Source organism: Herpailurus yagouaroundi, unplaced genomic scaffold (assembly GCF_014898765.1).
Source record: "Herpailurus yagouaroundi ecotype Mexico unplaced genomic scaffold, PumYag 162, whole genome shotgun sequence".
Lineage (NCBI taxonomy): Eukaryota > Metazoa > Chordata > Mammalia > Carnivora > Felidae > Herpailurus > Herpailurus yagouaroundi.
The window spans coordinates 56,345,781-56,361,169 of record NW_024412403.1 but is presented as its reverse complement, the minus strand read 5'-3'; the positions used below and the strand labels follow the sequence as shown (position 1 = coordinate 56,361,169).

Sequence of the window (15,389 nt, the reverse complement as noted above, 5' to 3'; positions counted from 1 at the left end):
TGAGAATTTTATCATGAATGGATGTTGTACTTTGTCAAATGCTTTTTCTGCTTTTATTTAGATGATCATATGATTGTTATTCTTTATTTTGTTAAAAAGGTGTGTGTAGCACGTTCATTGATTTGCGGATATTGAACCAGGCTTGTATCCCTGGAATAAATCCCACTTGATCATGGAGTATAATCCTTTTACTGTATTGTTGGGTTCCATTGCTAATATTTTGTGGCCAATTTTTGCATCCATGTTAATCAGGGATATTGGCCCATAATTGTTTTTTTGTATGGTCTTTGGTTTAGGTATCAGGGTACAGCTGGCTTCACAGAATAGGCTTGGAAACATTCTTTCCTCTTCAAATTTTTTGGAATAGTTTAAAGATAGGCATTAATTCTTCTTTAAATGTTCAGTAGTATTTACCTGTGTAGCTGTCTGGTCCTGGACTTTCGTTTCTGAGTTTTTTTGATTACTGATTCAATTTCATTACTAGTAATTGGTCTGTTCAAAATTTCTAGTTCTTCCTGATTTAGTCTTAGAAGATTTTATGCTTTTAGGACTCTATCCATTTCTTCTCAGTTGTCCAACTTGTTAGCATATAATCGTTTCTAGTAGTTTTTAAATAATCTTTTGTATTTCTGTTATATTTGTTGTAACTTCTCTTTCATTTCTAACTTTATTTGCCACCCCCCCCCCCCTTTTGTTGTGACTCTGGCTAAATGTTTTATCAATTTGTTTATCTTTTCAAAGAATCAGTTCTTAGTTTCATTAATCTTTTCTATTTTTTAAATCTCTGTTATTTATTTCTGCTTTTATCTTTATTATTTCCTTCCTTCTACTAATTTTGGTCTTTGTTCTTTTTCTACTTCCTTTAGATGTAAGATTAGATTATTTGAGATTTTTTTTGTTGTTCTTGTTTAAGGTGGATCTGTATCACTATAATCTTAGAATTGCATTTGCTGTGTCCCATAGGTCTTGGAGTATTGTTTTCATTTTCATTTGTCTCATGGTATGATATTTCCTTTTTGATTTCTTCACTGACCCAATGATTGTTCAGTAGCATGTTGTTTAGTCTCTGTGGGATTTTTTTGTTTTTTCAGTTTTTTTCTTAGAGTTGATTTCTAGTTTTATATTAGTTGTAGTCAGAAAAGGTGTTAAGATTTTAATCTTAAATTTATTGAGACTTGTTTTTGTGCCCTAATATGTGATTTCTCCTGGCCATTTGCTGTTTAAAAAGGTAGTTTGATGTTATAAAGAGGGAACACTTATTCTGATGTCAGGAATCTAGATTAGAATCATGGCCCTACTGCTTAATAGTTGTGCAAACTTGGGTAAACCACTTCCTCAGTGTTCTTGTCTCCTCAGTGGAAATGGCATCTTTCCTACAAATCTTCAAAACTTTCAGTTTCCTAGATCGTTGTCAGTTTTCAACCTTGCTAGGCAGTATTAAAAATTATTAAAGTTCATGTAGTTCAAATGGATCAATGAAATGTTATGGGGTTTAATATTTTATGTAATAAAATTACTTCTTAACAATCTATTGCTATGTGAAACTGGATGTAAAACTAATGGTCATATTTTCTTCTCCATCTTTTTTTAAGAGAATTTTTTAAATTTTCTATTGAAATATAATTGACATGTAACATTAGTTTCAGGCATATAATGTAATGATTTGCTATCTGTATATAATATGAAATCACAGTAAGTCTAGTTAACATCTGTCACCAACCATTCATAGTTACCTTTTTTCTTGTGATGAGAACTTTCAAATTCTATTCTCTTAGCGATTTACAAATGGGAATGCAGTTTATTAACTATAGTAACCATGCTGTACATTTCATCCTTATGACTTATTTTGGAATGAAATTTGTACCTTTTGACGGCCTTAAACCATTTTGATACCCCTCCCCAACCACATACACATGCAACTACCAGTATGTTCTCTGTATCTATGAGCTTACTTCTTTATGTTTTTTTTAATTTAATTTTTTTATAATTTATTGCCAAATTGGCTTCCATACAACACCCAGTGCTCATCCCAGCAGGTGCCCTCCTCAATGCTCATCACCCACTTTCCCCTCTCGCCCCACCCCCATCAACCCTCAGTTTGTTCTTAGTATTTAAGAGTCTCTTATGGTTTGCCTCCTTCCCTCTCTAACTTTTTTTTCCCTTCCCCTCCCCCATGGTCTTCTGTTAAGTTTCTCAGGATCCACATATGAGTGAAAACATATGGTATCTGTCTTTCTCTGCCGGACTTATTTCACTTAGCACAATACCCTCCAGTTCCATCCACGTTGTTACACATGGCCAGATTTCATGCTTTCTCATTGGCACGTAGTATTCCATTGTATATAAAAAACACATCTTCTTTATCCATTCATCAGTTAATGGACATTTAGGCTCTTTCCATAATTTGGCTATTATTGAAAGTGCTGCTATAAACATTGGGGTACAAGTGCCCCTATGCGTCAGCATTCGTATATCCCTTGGGTAAATTCCTAGCGGTGATATTGCTGGGTCATAGGGTAGGTACAATTTTAATTTTTTGAGGAACCTCCACACTGTTTTCCAGAGTGGCTGCACCAGTTTGCATTCCCACCAACAGTGCAAGAGGGTTCCCATTTCTCCACATCCTCTCCAGCATCTATAGTCTCCTGATTTGTTCATTTTAGCCACTCTGACCGGCGTGAGGTTTTAATTTGTATAACCACATCTTAGTGTGGTTTTGACTTGTATTTCCCTGATGAGGAGGGATGTGAGCATCTTTTCATGTGCCTGTTGGCCATCTGGATGTCTTCTTTAGAAAAGTGTCTATTCAGGTCTTCTGCCCATTTCTTCACTGGATTATTTGTTTTTGGGTGTGGAGTTTGGTGAGTTCTTTATAGATTTTGGATACTAGCCCTTTATCCGATATGTCATTTGCAGATATTTTCCCATTCCATCGGTTGCCTTTTAGTTTCGTTGATTGTTTCCTTTGCAGTGCAGAAGCATTTTATCTTTTTTTTTTTTTTAATTTTTTTTTTCAACGTTTATTTATTTTTGGGACAGAGAGAGACAGAGCATGAACGGGGGAGGGGCAGAGAGAGAGGGAGACACAGAATCGGAAACAGGCTCCAGGCTCTGAGCCATCAGCCCAGAGCCCGACGCGGGGCTCGAAATCACGGACCGCGAGATCGTGACCTGGCTGAAGTCGGACGCCAGCCAACTGCGCCACCCAGGCGCCCCCAGAAGCATTTTATCTTGATGAGGTCCCAATAGTTCATTTTTGCTTTTAATTCCCTTGCCTTTGGAGACGTGTCTTGTAAGAAATTGCTGCAGCTGAAGTCAAAGAGGTTTTTCCCTGCTTTCTCCTCTAGGGTTTTGATGGTTTCCTGTCTCACATTAAGGTCCTTTGTCCATTTTGAGTTTATTCTTGTGAGTTGTGTAAGAAGGTGGTCTAGTTTCATTTTTCTGCATGTCGCTGTCCAGTTCTCCCAGCACCATTTGTTAAAGACTTTTTTTTTCCCATTGGATATTATTTCCTGCTTTGTCAAAAATTAGTTGGCCATACATTTGTGGGTCCAATTCTGGAGTCTCTATTCTATTCCATTGGTCTATGTGTCTGTTTTTGAGCCAATACCATATTGTCTTGATGATTACAGCTTTGTAGTAGAGGCTAAAGTCTGGGATTGTGATGCCTCCCACTTTGGTTTTCTTCTTCAATATTACTTTGGCTATTTGGGGTCTTTTGTGGTTCCATACAAATTTTAGGATTGTTTTTTTCTAGCTTCAAGAAGAATGCCTGTGCGATTTTGATTGGGATTGCATTGAATGTGTAGATTGTGTTGGGTGGTATTGACATTTTAACAATATTTATTCTTCCAATCCATGAGCATGGAATATTTTTTCATTTCTTTGTATCTTCTTCAATTTCCTTCATAACCTTTCTATAGTTTTCAGCATACAGATCTTTTACATTTTTGGTTAGGTTTATTCCTAGGTATTTTATGATTCTTGGTGCAGTTGTGAATGGGATCAGTTTCTTTATTTCTCTTTCTGTTTCATTATTGGTGTACAAAAATGCAACTGATTTCTGTACATTAATTTTGTATCCTGCGACTTTGCTGAATTCATGTATCAGTTCTAGCAGACTTTTGGTGGTCTATCAGGTTTTCCATGCAGAGTATCATGTCATCTGCAAAAAGTGAAAGCTTGACTTCATCTTTGCCAATTTTGATGCCTTTGATTTCATTTTGTTGTCTGACTGCCAATGCTAGAACTTCCAATACTATGTTAAACAGCGGTGAGGGTGAACATCCCTGTCGTGTTCCTGATCTCAGGGAAAAAGCTCTCAGTTTTCCCCATTTAGGATGATATTAGCTGTGGGCTTTTCACAGATGGCTTTTATGATGTTTATGAATGTTCCTTCTATCCCAACTTTCTGAAGGGTTTTTATTAAGAAAGGATTCTATATTATGCAGCAAAGGCAGTCCTGAGAGGAAAATACATTGCAGTTCAAGCCTATCTCAATAAACAAGTAAAATCCCAAATACAAAATCTAACAGCACACCTAAAGTAACTAGAAGCATAACAGCAAAGACACCACAAACCTAGCAGAAGAAGAGAAATACTAAAGATCAGAGCAGAAATAAACAATATAGAATCTAAAAAACAAACAAACAAAAAAACAGTAGAGCAGATCAATGAGTTGGTTTTTTTGAAAAAATAAACAAAATTGATAAACCTCTAGCCAGGCTTCTCAAGAAGAAAAGAGAGGAGCCAAATAGATAAAATAACAAATGAAAATGTAATTATTACAACCAGTCCCTCAGAAATACAAGCAATTATCAGGGAATACTATGAAAAATTATATGCCAACAAACTGGACAACCTGGAAGAAATGGACAAATTCCTAAACACCCACACACTTCCAAAACTCAAATGGGAAGAAATAGAAAATTTGAATAGACCCATAACTAGTGAAGAAATTGAATCAGTTATCAAAAATCTCCCAAGAAATAAGAGTCCAGGACCAGATGGCTTCCCTGGGGAATTCTACCAGACATTTCAAGCAGAGATAATACCTATCCTTCTCAAGCTGTTCCAAAAAAAGAAAGGGAAGGAAAACTTCCAGACTCATTCTATGAGGCCAGCATTATTTTAATTCCCAAACCAGAGACCCAGAAGAAAAAGAGAACTACAGGCCAATATCCCTGATGTATATGGATGCAAAAATTCTCAACAAGATACTAGTAAATCAAATTCAACAGCATATAAAAAGAATTATTCACCATGATCAAGTGGGATTCATTCCTGAGCTTCAGGGCTGGTTCAATATTTGCAAATCAATCAATGTGATACATCACATTAATAAGAGAAAAGATAAGAACCATATGACCCTGTCAATAGATGCAGAAAAAGCATTTGAGCTTACTTTTGTTAAGATTCCACATGAAAGAGATCATATGGTATTTGCCTTTCTCTAATTGCATGAAGCGTTATGCCTTCAACGTCCATTCATTGAGTCACAAGTGCCAAGATTTCATTCTTTTTTATAGCTGAATAATATTTCACTCTGTGTGTGTGTGTGTGTGTGTGTGTGTGTGTGTGTGTGCATATGTGCACATGTGCGCACGTGTGCATGAATCCCTTCTTATTCATTCATTCATTGGTGGACACTTAGGTTTTTTCCATGTCTTGGCTATTGTAAATAATGATTCAATAAACATGAGATGCATATATTTTTTCAAATCAGTGTTTTCATTTTTTTTAAGACAAATACCCAGGAGTGGAATTGCTGGATCATATGGTAGTTCTACTTTGAATTTTTTGAAGAAATTCCAAACTGTTTTCCATAGTGGTTGCATCAATTTACATTCCTACCAACAGTGCACAAGTGTTCTCTTTTCTCTATATGAATGCCTGCCTTGTTATTTCTTGTCTTTTTGATACCAGCCATTCCTATATGTATGAACTATCTCACTGTGGTTTTGATTTGCATTTCCCTGATAATTAGTGATGTTGAGCATAACTTTACGTACCTGTTGGCTATCTGTATGTCTTGTTTGGAAAAATGTCTATTCAGATATATTGTTTAGTTTGTTTGTAGTTGTTGAGTTGTAGAATTTCTTTGTTTTGAATAGCAGTTCTTTATCAGATACATGATTTGCAAGTGATCTTCTCCCCTTCGGTTTGTTGCCTTTTCATTTTGTTGTGCAGTACCTTTTTTTTTTTTTTTTTTTTTTTTTTTTTTAATATACTTTGCTTCCTTTGCTGTACAGTAGCTTTTTAGTTTGATGTAGTCCCACTTGTTTTTACTTTTGGTGTCAGATCAAAAAACTCATTGACAAAACTGATGTCAAGGACATTACTGCCTTTGTTTTCTTAGAGTTTTATGGTTTCAGGTCTTCAAGTGTTTAATCATTTTGAGTAAATTTTTTGTGTGATGTAAGAAGTGTTTTGTGTGTGTGAATGAAAACCTAATTTTTTAAAGTGGGCTCTGGGTACTGAGGGTAAGTCCCTTTCAGTGTTGTGGTGGTGATTTTGTCCTTTTCAATGATGTGAACAATGACTCCTATGTCTGACACTGCATCCTGGTCCATAGCTTTAAGCATGGCTTGTTATATGAATTCAAACAGGTGCTCTAGATTCATGTTTGGCTCCCAAAGGGACTCATATATCCCATACATTTGTTTATCGCATATGCTGATGACCAGAAAGTCGTCAGTCACCGTGGGGTAGCTGATGAGGTCTAAAGGGCAATGAAGGGCTTAAAGATTTTGGGAACTAATTGGGCAATTACTAGGTCAGTGTAGTACTGGCCAAACTATTTCTCAGAAAGGAGGTTGGCCACTATGCTCATGAAGGTTTAAGGCTTTATCTGCCAGCCATACTATAGCTCATACACGTTCATCCAGAACCTGAGGTGCAGAGCAGTAGTCTGGACATTGGTGGTGAGTCCAGCCAATCTGATGTACAGCCAGTCAGCCACTGAAAAATCTTCTGGAAGTCTGTGGTTATCACCTGGGCCTGGAAGTAGGACTAACTGTATTATCTTCTCCCTTTGTTTTATTTTTTATTGAGGTGTAATTAACATACAATTTTGTATTAGTTTCAGGTGTATAACACTGGTTCAAGAATTCTATACATTACTCACAACTTACCATGATCATTGTCATCACTATCTGTCACCATACAATGTTATTACAATATTATTGGCTATATTCCCTATGCTCTACTTTTCATCTCCATGACTTATTTTATAACTGGAAATTTGTACCTCTTAATCTCCTTTATATCACCCACCCCCTCTTCTCTGGCAGCCACCAGTTTGTTCCCTGTTTTTAAGAGTCTTTTTGTTTGTTTGTTCATTCATTTGTTTTGTTTTTTAGGTCCCACATGTAAATGAAATCATATGGCATTTGTCTTTTTCTATATGACTTGTTTCACATAGTGTAATACCCTCTAGGTCTATCTATGTTGTCACAAAGGACAAGGTTTCACCTCTTTTATGGCTGAGCAATATTCCAGCTTCCGCATGCACATGCACGCGCGTACACATACACACACACACACACACACAAACACACCCCACAATGAATCTTTATTCATTCATCTATTTATAGACATAGGTTGCTTCCATAACTTGTTATTATAAATAATGCTGCCATAAACACAGGGATGCACATATCTTTTCAAATTAGTGTTTTTGTATTCTTTGGGTAAATACCCAGTAGAGAAATTACTGAATCATGTAACATTTCTGTTTTTAATATTTTGATAAATCTCCATACTGTTTTCCACAGTGGCTGTACCAATTTGCATTCCCACCAACTGTGCACAAGATTTTCTTTTTCTCCACCTCCTCACTAACATGTATTACTTCTTGTCTTTTTGACAATAGCCATTCTGACAGTATAAGGTGATATCTCATTGTGGTTTTGATTTGCATTTTCCTGATAATCAGCAATGTTGAGCATCTTTTTTCTTGTGGGTCTGTTGGCCATCTGTATTTCTGTGGAAAAATATCTATTAAGATCTTCTGCCCATTTTTTGATAAAATTACTTTTTTGATATCAAATTTTGTGTTCTTCATACATTTTGGTTATTAACCCCTTATCAGATAAATCATTTGTGAAGATCTTCTCTCATTCAGTAGGTTGTCTTTTCATTTTGTTGACGGTTTCCTTAGCTATGCAAAAGAGTTTTATTTTGTGGTAGTCACAATAGTTTGTTGTTGCTTTTGTTTCCTTTACCTGGAGACATATCTAGAAAAACGTTGCTAAGGCAATGAGAGATTACTGCATATATTTTTATCTAGAAGTTTTATGGTTTCAGATCTCACATTTAGGTGTTTAAACCATTTTGAATTTATTTTTGTGTAGGGTATTAAAGCATATGGTCCAGTTTTCCCAGTACCATTTATTGAAGGGACTTTCCCCCACTGTATATTCTTGCCTACTTTATTGTAGATTGACCATATAAACATGGGTTTATATCTGGGATCTCTATTCTGTTGATCTTTGTGTCTATTTTTGTACCATACTGCTTTTTTATAGCTTTGTAGTTTATACCCTGAAACCTGGGGTTGTGGTACCTCTAGCTTTGTCCTTCTTTCTTGACATTGTTTTAGCTATTTGAGTAGCTTTTTTTTTTGGCTTCATACAAATTTCAGTATAATTTTAGTTCTGTGAAAAGTGTTGTTGGTGTTTTAATCAAGATTGCACTGAATTTGCAGATAGCTTTGGACATTGTGGACACTTTAACAATATTAATTCTTAAATCCATTGGCATGGAATATATTTCCATTTGTTTATATCATCTTCAATTTTTTCATGAAGTGTTTTATGGTTTTCAGAGTATGGGTTTTTCACTTCCTTAAGTTTATTCCTCGGTATTTTATATTTTGTGGTGCAATTGCAAATGGGATTGCTTTTTTAAAAATTTCTTTTTCTGCTACTTTGTTATTAGTGTATAGAAATGTAACAGATTCTGTATGTTTATTTTGTATTCTGCAAATTTACTGACTACTTTATTTCTAATAGTTTTTAGGTGGAGTCTTTAGGGTTTTATAGAGAGATTATCAAGTCAGTTACAAATAGTGACAGTTTCACTTTTTAATTTGGATGCCTTTTATTTTTCTTGTCTGATTTCCACAGCTAGGACTTCTAGTGCTATGTAGAATAAAGTGGTGGGAGTGAATAGACATCCTTTTCTTGTTCCTGATCTTGGAGGAAAAGTTTTTAGTTTTTCTCCATTGGGTATGATGTTAACTGTTTTTCATATATGACCTTTATTATGTGGAGCTATGTTCCCTTTAAATCCACTTTGTTCAGAAACTTCATCATAAATGTATTTTTCAAATGTTTTTTCTGCATCTATGGAAATGATCATACAGTTTTTATCTTTTCTTAACGTGATACATCACATCAATTGATTTGTGAATACTGAACTACACTTGAATCCCTGGAATAAATCCTACTTGATTGTGGTGAATGATTTAAAAAATGTATTGCTGAATTCAGTTGATATATTTTGTTGAGGATTTTTGCATCTATGTTCATCAGAGATATTGATATTGGCCCGTAAGTTTTAAGTTCATTTATTTATTTTGAGAGAGAGAGAGCATGCAAACATGAGTAGGGGAGGGAAAGAGAAAGAGGGAGAGAGAGAATCCCTGTCAGCACAGAGCCCAATGTGGGGCTCGATCTCATGAACCATGAGATCATGACCTGAGCCAAAATCAAGAGTTGGACACTTAACTGACTGAACCACTTAGGCGCCCCAGCCTGTAGGGGCTGTTTTTTTTTTTTTTTTTTTAATAGTTGCCTTTGTCAGGTTTTGGTATTAGGATGATGTTGATTTTATAGAATAAATTTGGAAATTTTCCTTCTTCTTTTAGGAATAGCTTGAGAAGAATAGGTATTAACTCTTCTTTAAATGTTTGGTAGAATTCACCTATGAAGTGATCTGGTCCAGGACTTTGTTGGGAGTTTTTTGAGTACTGTTCAATTTTATAACAGGTAATTAGTCTGTTCAAATTTTTTGTTTCTTCCTGATTTAGTTTTGGAAGATTCTATACTTCTAAGAATTTACCCCCCCCCTTTTTTTTGTAGGTTGTCCAATTTGTTGACATATAAATTTTATGATATTCTCTTATAATTCCTTGTACTTCTGTGGTGTTGGTTATTTTCTCTTCTTTGTTTCTGATTCTGAGTCCTCCCTTTTTAAATTTTTTAATGTTTATTTATTTACTTTTAATTTTTTTAAAAGATCTTTTAAAGTTTATTTTGAGAGACAGAAAAAGTGTGAACAGGGGAGGAGCAGAGGGAGAGGAGAGAGTGAGAATCCCAAGCAGGTTTCGGCACTGCTGGCAAGAAGCTCAATGCAGGGCTCTAACTCATGAACTGTGAGATCATCACCTGAGGCAAAGTCAGACGCTTAACCAACTGAGCCACCCAGACACCCCAAATGTTTATTTTTGAGAGAGAGTGAGCACATGTGAGCTGAGGAGGGGCAGAGAGAGAGGAAGACACAGAATCTGAAGCTGGTTCCAGGATCTGAGCTGTCAGCACAGAGCCCAACATGGGGCTTGAACTCACAAACCATGATATGACCTGAGCTGAAGTCAGACACTTAACCAACTGAGTCGCCCACATGCCTCAAGTCCTCTTTTTCCCTTGATGAGTTTGATGAAGGTTTATCATTTAGTTTATCTCCTCAAAGAACCAGCTCCTGGTTTCATTGGTCTTATCTATATATTGTTTTTAGTCTCTATTTCATTTATTTCAACTCTAATCTTAATTTTCCTTCCTTGTAATAGCTTTGGTCTTTGTTCATTGTTCTCTTCCTAATGCTTCAGGTGTAAGATTAGGTGTTTCAGGTTTTTTGTTTTTTATTTTTATTTTTTTTAAGTTAGGCCCATATCACGATAAGCTTTCCTCTTAGAATTGCTTTTGCTGCATCTCCAAGATTTCAGACCATTTTGTTTTCTTTCTTTTTTTAAATTTTTTAAATGTTTATTTATTATTGAGAGACAGAGCAAGAGCATAGGAGGGGTAGAGAGAGGGGGAGAGACAGAATCTTAAACAAGCTCCAGGTTCTGAGCTGTCAGCACAGAGCCCGATGAGGGACTCGAATTCATGAACCAAGAGATCAAGACCTGAGCCAAAGTCAGTAGCTTAACCAACTGAGCCAACCAGGTGCCCAAGACCATTGTGTTTTCATTTGCACTGGTCTCCATGTATTTTTTTCTAAATTTCCTTTTTTATTCGTGGTTAACCCATTCATTGTTTAGTAGCTTGTTTAGCCTCCATGTCCTTTTGTGTTTTCCAGATATTCTTGTAATTGATTTGTTTCATACCATTGTGGTTGGAAAAGTTGCTTAATATTATTGCAATCTTCTTAAATTTATTGACTTTATTGTGGTCTAAAGTGATCTATCCTGGAGAATGTTCCATATACACGTGGAAAGAATGTGTATTCTGCTATTTTTGGATGGGCTATTCTGTATATATTTGTTAGGTCCATCTGGTCTAATATGCCATTCAAAGACACTTTCCTTGTTAATTTTCTGTCTGAATGATCTATTAATGTAAATGGGTTGTTAAAGTCCCCTACTACTATTGTATTATTGTCAGTTTCTCCCTTTATGTCTGTTAATATTTGGTTTATGTATTTAGGTGCTCCTATGTTAGATACATAGATATTTATAACTGTTATATCCTCTTATTGTATTGATCCCTTATTATATAGTGTTCTTTGTCTCTTACTAGTCTTTGTTTTAAAGTATATTATGTCTAAGTATTGCTCCCCTTTCTTCTTTATTTTTCCTTCTATTTGTATGGTATGTTTTTTCAGCCCTTCATTTCCAGCCTACATGTCTTTAGGTCTTAAGTGAGTCTCTTCTAGGCAGCATAAAAACACATCTAATTTTTTAAATCTAGTCAGCCCCCCTAGGTCTTTTGCTTGGAGCATTTAGTCCATTTAAAGTAATTATTAATAAGTATGTACATATTGCCATTTTGTTAATTGTTTCCTGGTTGTTTGTGTAGTTCTCTGTTCCCTCCTTCTTCTATTGCTCTTTTCTCTTGTGGCTTGATGGATTTCTTTAGTGTTATGCTTGGATTCATTTCTCTTTATTTTTTGTGTATCTATTATAGGTTTTTGATTTGGGGTTACCATTGGATTTGTATATAACATCTTATGTGTACAGCAGTCTATGTTAAGTTGGTGGTTGCTTAAGTTTGAACACACTCTAAAGGCATAAATTTTTAGTCCCCCCTCCATGTTTCATGTATTTGTTGTAATAGTTTATAACTTTTTGTGTATCATATCCCTCAACTGTTTTTTTTTTTTTTTGAGGATATAGATTTTACTGCTTTTGGGTTTTAATTCCATACTACCTTTATAAGTGATTAAACTACTTCCTTTACTACATGTTTGCTTTTAGTCATGAATTTTCCTTTCATAATTTTTGTTTTAGTCCTGATTATGGCCTTTATTTTCTACTGAAAGAATTGTCTTTAACATTTCTTGTAAGGCTAGTTTAGTGATGATGAACTCCTTTGTTTGACTGGGAAAGTCTTTATCTCTCCTATTCTGAATGATAACCTTGCTGGGTAAAGTATTCTTTTTATTTTATTTTTTTATTTTTTTTAAATTTAGATCTAAATTAGCATATAGTGCAACAATGATTTTAGGAGTAGATTCCTTAATGTCCTTTACCCATTTAGCCCATCCCCCCTCCACAAGCCCTCTAGTAACCCTCTGTTTGTTCTCCATATTTAAAGTCTCTTATGTTTTGTCCCCCTCCCTGTTTTTATATTTTTTGTTTCCCTTATGTTCACCTGTTCTGTGTCTTAAAGTCCTCATATGAGTGAAGTCACATGATATTTGTTTTTCTCTGATTAATTTCGCTTAGCATAATACCCTCTAGTTCCATCCATGTAGTTGAAAATGGCAAGATTTCATTCTTTTTGATTGCCGAGTAATACTCCATTGTATATATATGCCATATCTTCTTTATCCATTCATCCATCGATGAACATTTGGGCTGTTTCCATACTTTGGCTATTGTTGATAGTGCTGCTATAAACATTGGGGTGCATGTGTCCCTTCAAAACAGCACACCTGTATCCCTTGGACAAATACCTAGTAGTGCAATTGCTGGGTCATAGGGTAATTCCATTTTTAATTTTTTTGAGGAACCCCATACAGTTATCCAGAGTGGCTGCACCCATTTCCATTCACACCAGTAGGGCAAAAGAGATCTTCTTTTTCCACATCCTTGCCAACATGTGTTGTTGCCTGCGTTGTGAATGTTAGACATTCTGACAGGTGTAGGTGGTATCTAATTGTGGTTTTGAGTTCTATTTCCCTGATGATGAGTGATGTTGGGCATTTTTTCATGTGTTGGGTGGCCATCTGGGTGTCTTCTTTGGTGAAATGTCTATTCATATCTTTTGCCCATTTCTTCACTGGATTATTTGTTTTTGGGGTGTTGAGTTTGATAATTCTTTATAGATTTTGGATACTAACCTTTTACCTGTTATGTTGTTTGCAAATATCTTCTCCCATTCTGTCGGTTGCCTTTTAGTTTTGCTGATTGTTTCCTTTGCTGTGCGGAAGCTTTTTTTTTTGATGAGGTCCCAGTAGTTCATTTTTGCTTTTGTTTCCCTTGCCTCTGGAGATGTGTTGTGTAAGAAGTTGCTGCGGCCAAGGTCAAAGAGGTTTTTGCCTGCTTTCTCCTCAATGATTTTGTTGGCATTCTGTCTTACATTTAGGTCTTTCATCCATTTTGAGTTTATTTTTGTGCCTGGTGTAAGAAAGTGGTCCAGGTTCATTTTTTTGCATGTTGCTGTCCAGTTTTCCCAGCACCACTTGCTGAGGAGACTGTCTTTATTCCATTGGATATTCTTTCCTGCTTTGTCAAAGATTGGCCATACATTTGTGGGTCCACTTCTGGGTTCTCTATTCTGTCCCAATGATCTGAGTGTCTGTTCTTGTGCCAGTATCATGCTGTCTTGATGATTACAACTTTGTAGCATAGGTTGAAGTCCAGGATTGTGATGCCTCCTGCTTTGGTTTTCTTTTTCAATATCACTTTGGATATTCAGGGTCTTTTCTGGTTCCATACAAATTTTAGGGATTATTTGTTATAGCACTGTGAAGAATGCTCATGTTATTTGGATAGGGATTGTACTGAATATGTAGATTGCTTTGGGTAGTATCGACATTTTAACAATATTTGTTCTTCCTATCCAGGAGCATGGAATCTTTTTCCATTTTTTGGTGTCTTCTTCAATTTATTTCATAAGCTTTTTATAGTTTTCAGTGTATAGATTTTTCACCTCTTTGGTTAGATTTATTCCTAGGTATTTTATGGTTTTTGGTGCAATTATAAATGGGATCAATCCTTGATCTCTCTTTCTGTTGCTTCATTGTTGGTGAATAGGAATGAAACTGATTTCTGTGCATTGATTTTATATCCTGCAACTTTGCTGAATTCATGGATCAGATCTAGCAGTTTTTTGATGAAATCTTTTGGGTTTTCCATATAGAGTATCATGTCATCTGCGAAGAGTGAAAGTTTGACCTCCTCCTGGCTGATCTGGATGCCTTTTATTTCTTTGTGTTGTCTGTTTGCTGAGGCTAAGACTTCCAATATTATGTTGAATAACAGTGGTGAGAGTGGACATCCCTGTCTTGTTCCTGACCTTACGAGAAAATCTGTTTTTCCTCATTGAGGATGATATTAGCGTTGGGTCATTAATATATGGCTTTTATGATCTCGAGGTATGATTCTTCTATCCCTACTTTCTTGAGGGCTTTTATCAAGAAAGCATGCTGTATTTTGTCAAATTTCTTTTATTGATGTGATGAATCACGTTGTTTTGTAGATATTGAATCAGCCCTGCATCCCAGGTATAAATCCCACTTGGTCATGGTGAATAATTTTTTTTAATGTATTGTTTGATCCAGTTGGCTAATATCTTGTAGAGGATTTTTGCATCCATGTTTATCAGGGAAATTGGTCTATAGTTCTCCTTTTTAGTGGTGTCTCTGTCTGGTTTTGGAATCAAGGTAATGTTGGCCTCATAGAAAGAGTTTGGAAGTTTTCCTTCCATTTCTATTTTTTTGGAACAGCTTCAAGAGAATAGGTGCTAACTCTTCCTTAAATGGTAGAATTGCCCCAGAAAGCCATCTGGCCCTAGACTCTTGTTTTTTGGGAAATTTTTATTACTCATTCGATTTCTTTACTGGTTATGGGTGTGTTCAAATTTTCTATTTCTTCTTGTTTCAGTAGTGTATATGTTTCTAGGAATTTGTCCATTTCTTCCAGATTGCCCATTTTATTGGCATATAATTCCTCATAATATTCTCTTATTGTTTTTATTACTGCTGTGTTGGTTGTGATC

The 15,389-nt window shown here is 35.6% G+C and overlaps 1 pseudogene; it reads right to left on the bottom strand.

The window, feature by feature from the left end:
* Positions 1-6,433: 6,433 nt before the first annotated feature.
* LOC121036509 (proteasome subunit beta type-3-like) lies at positions 6,434-7,142 on the bottom strand (annotated as a pseudogene).
* Between the last annotated feature and the right edge of the window lie 8,247 nt (positions 7,143-15,389).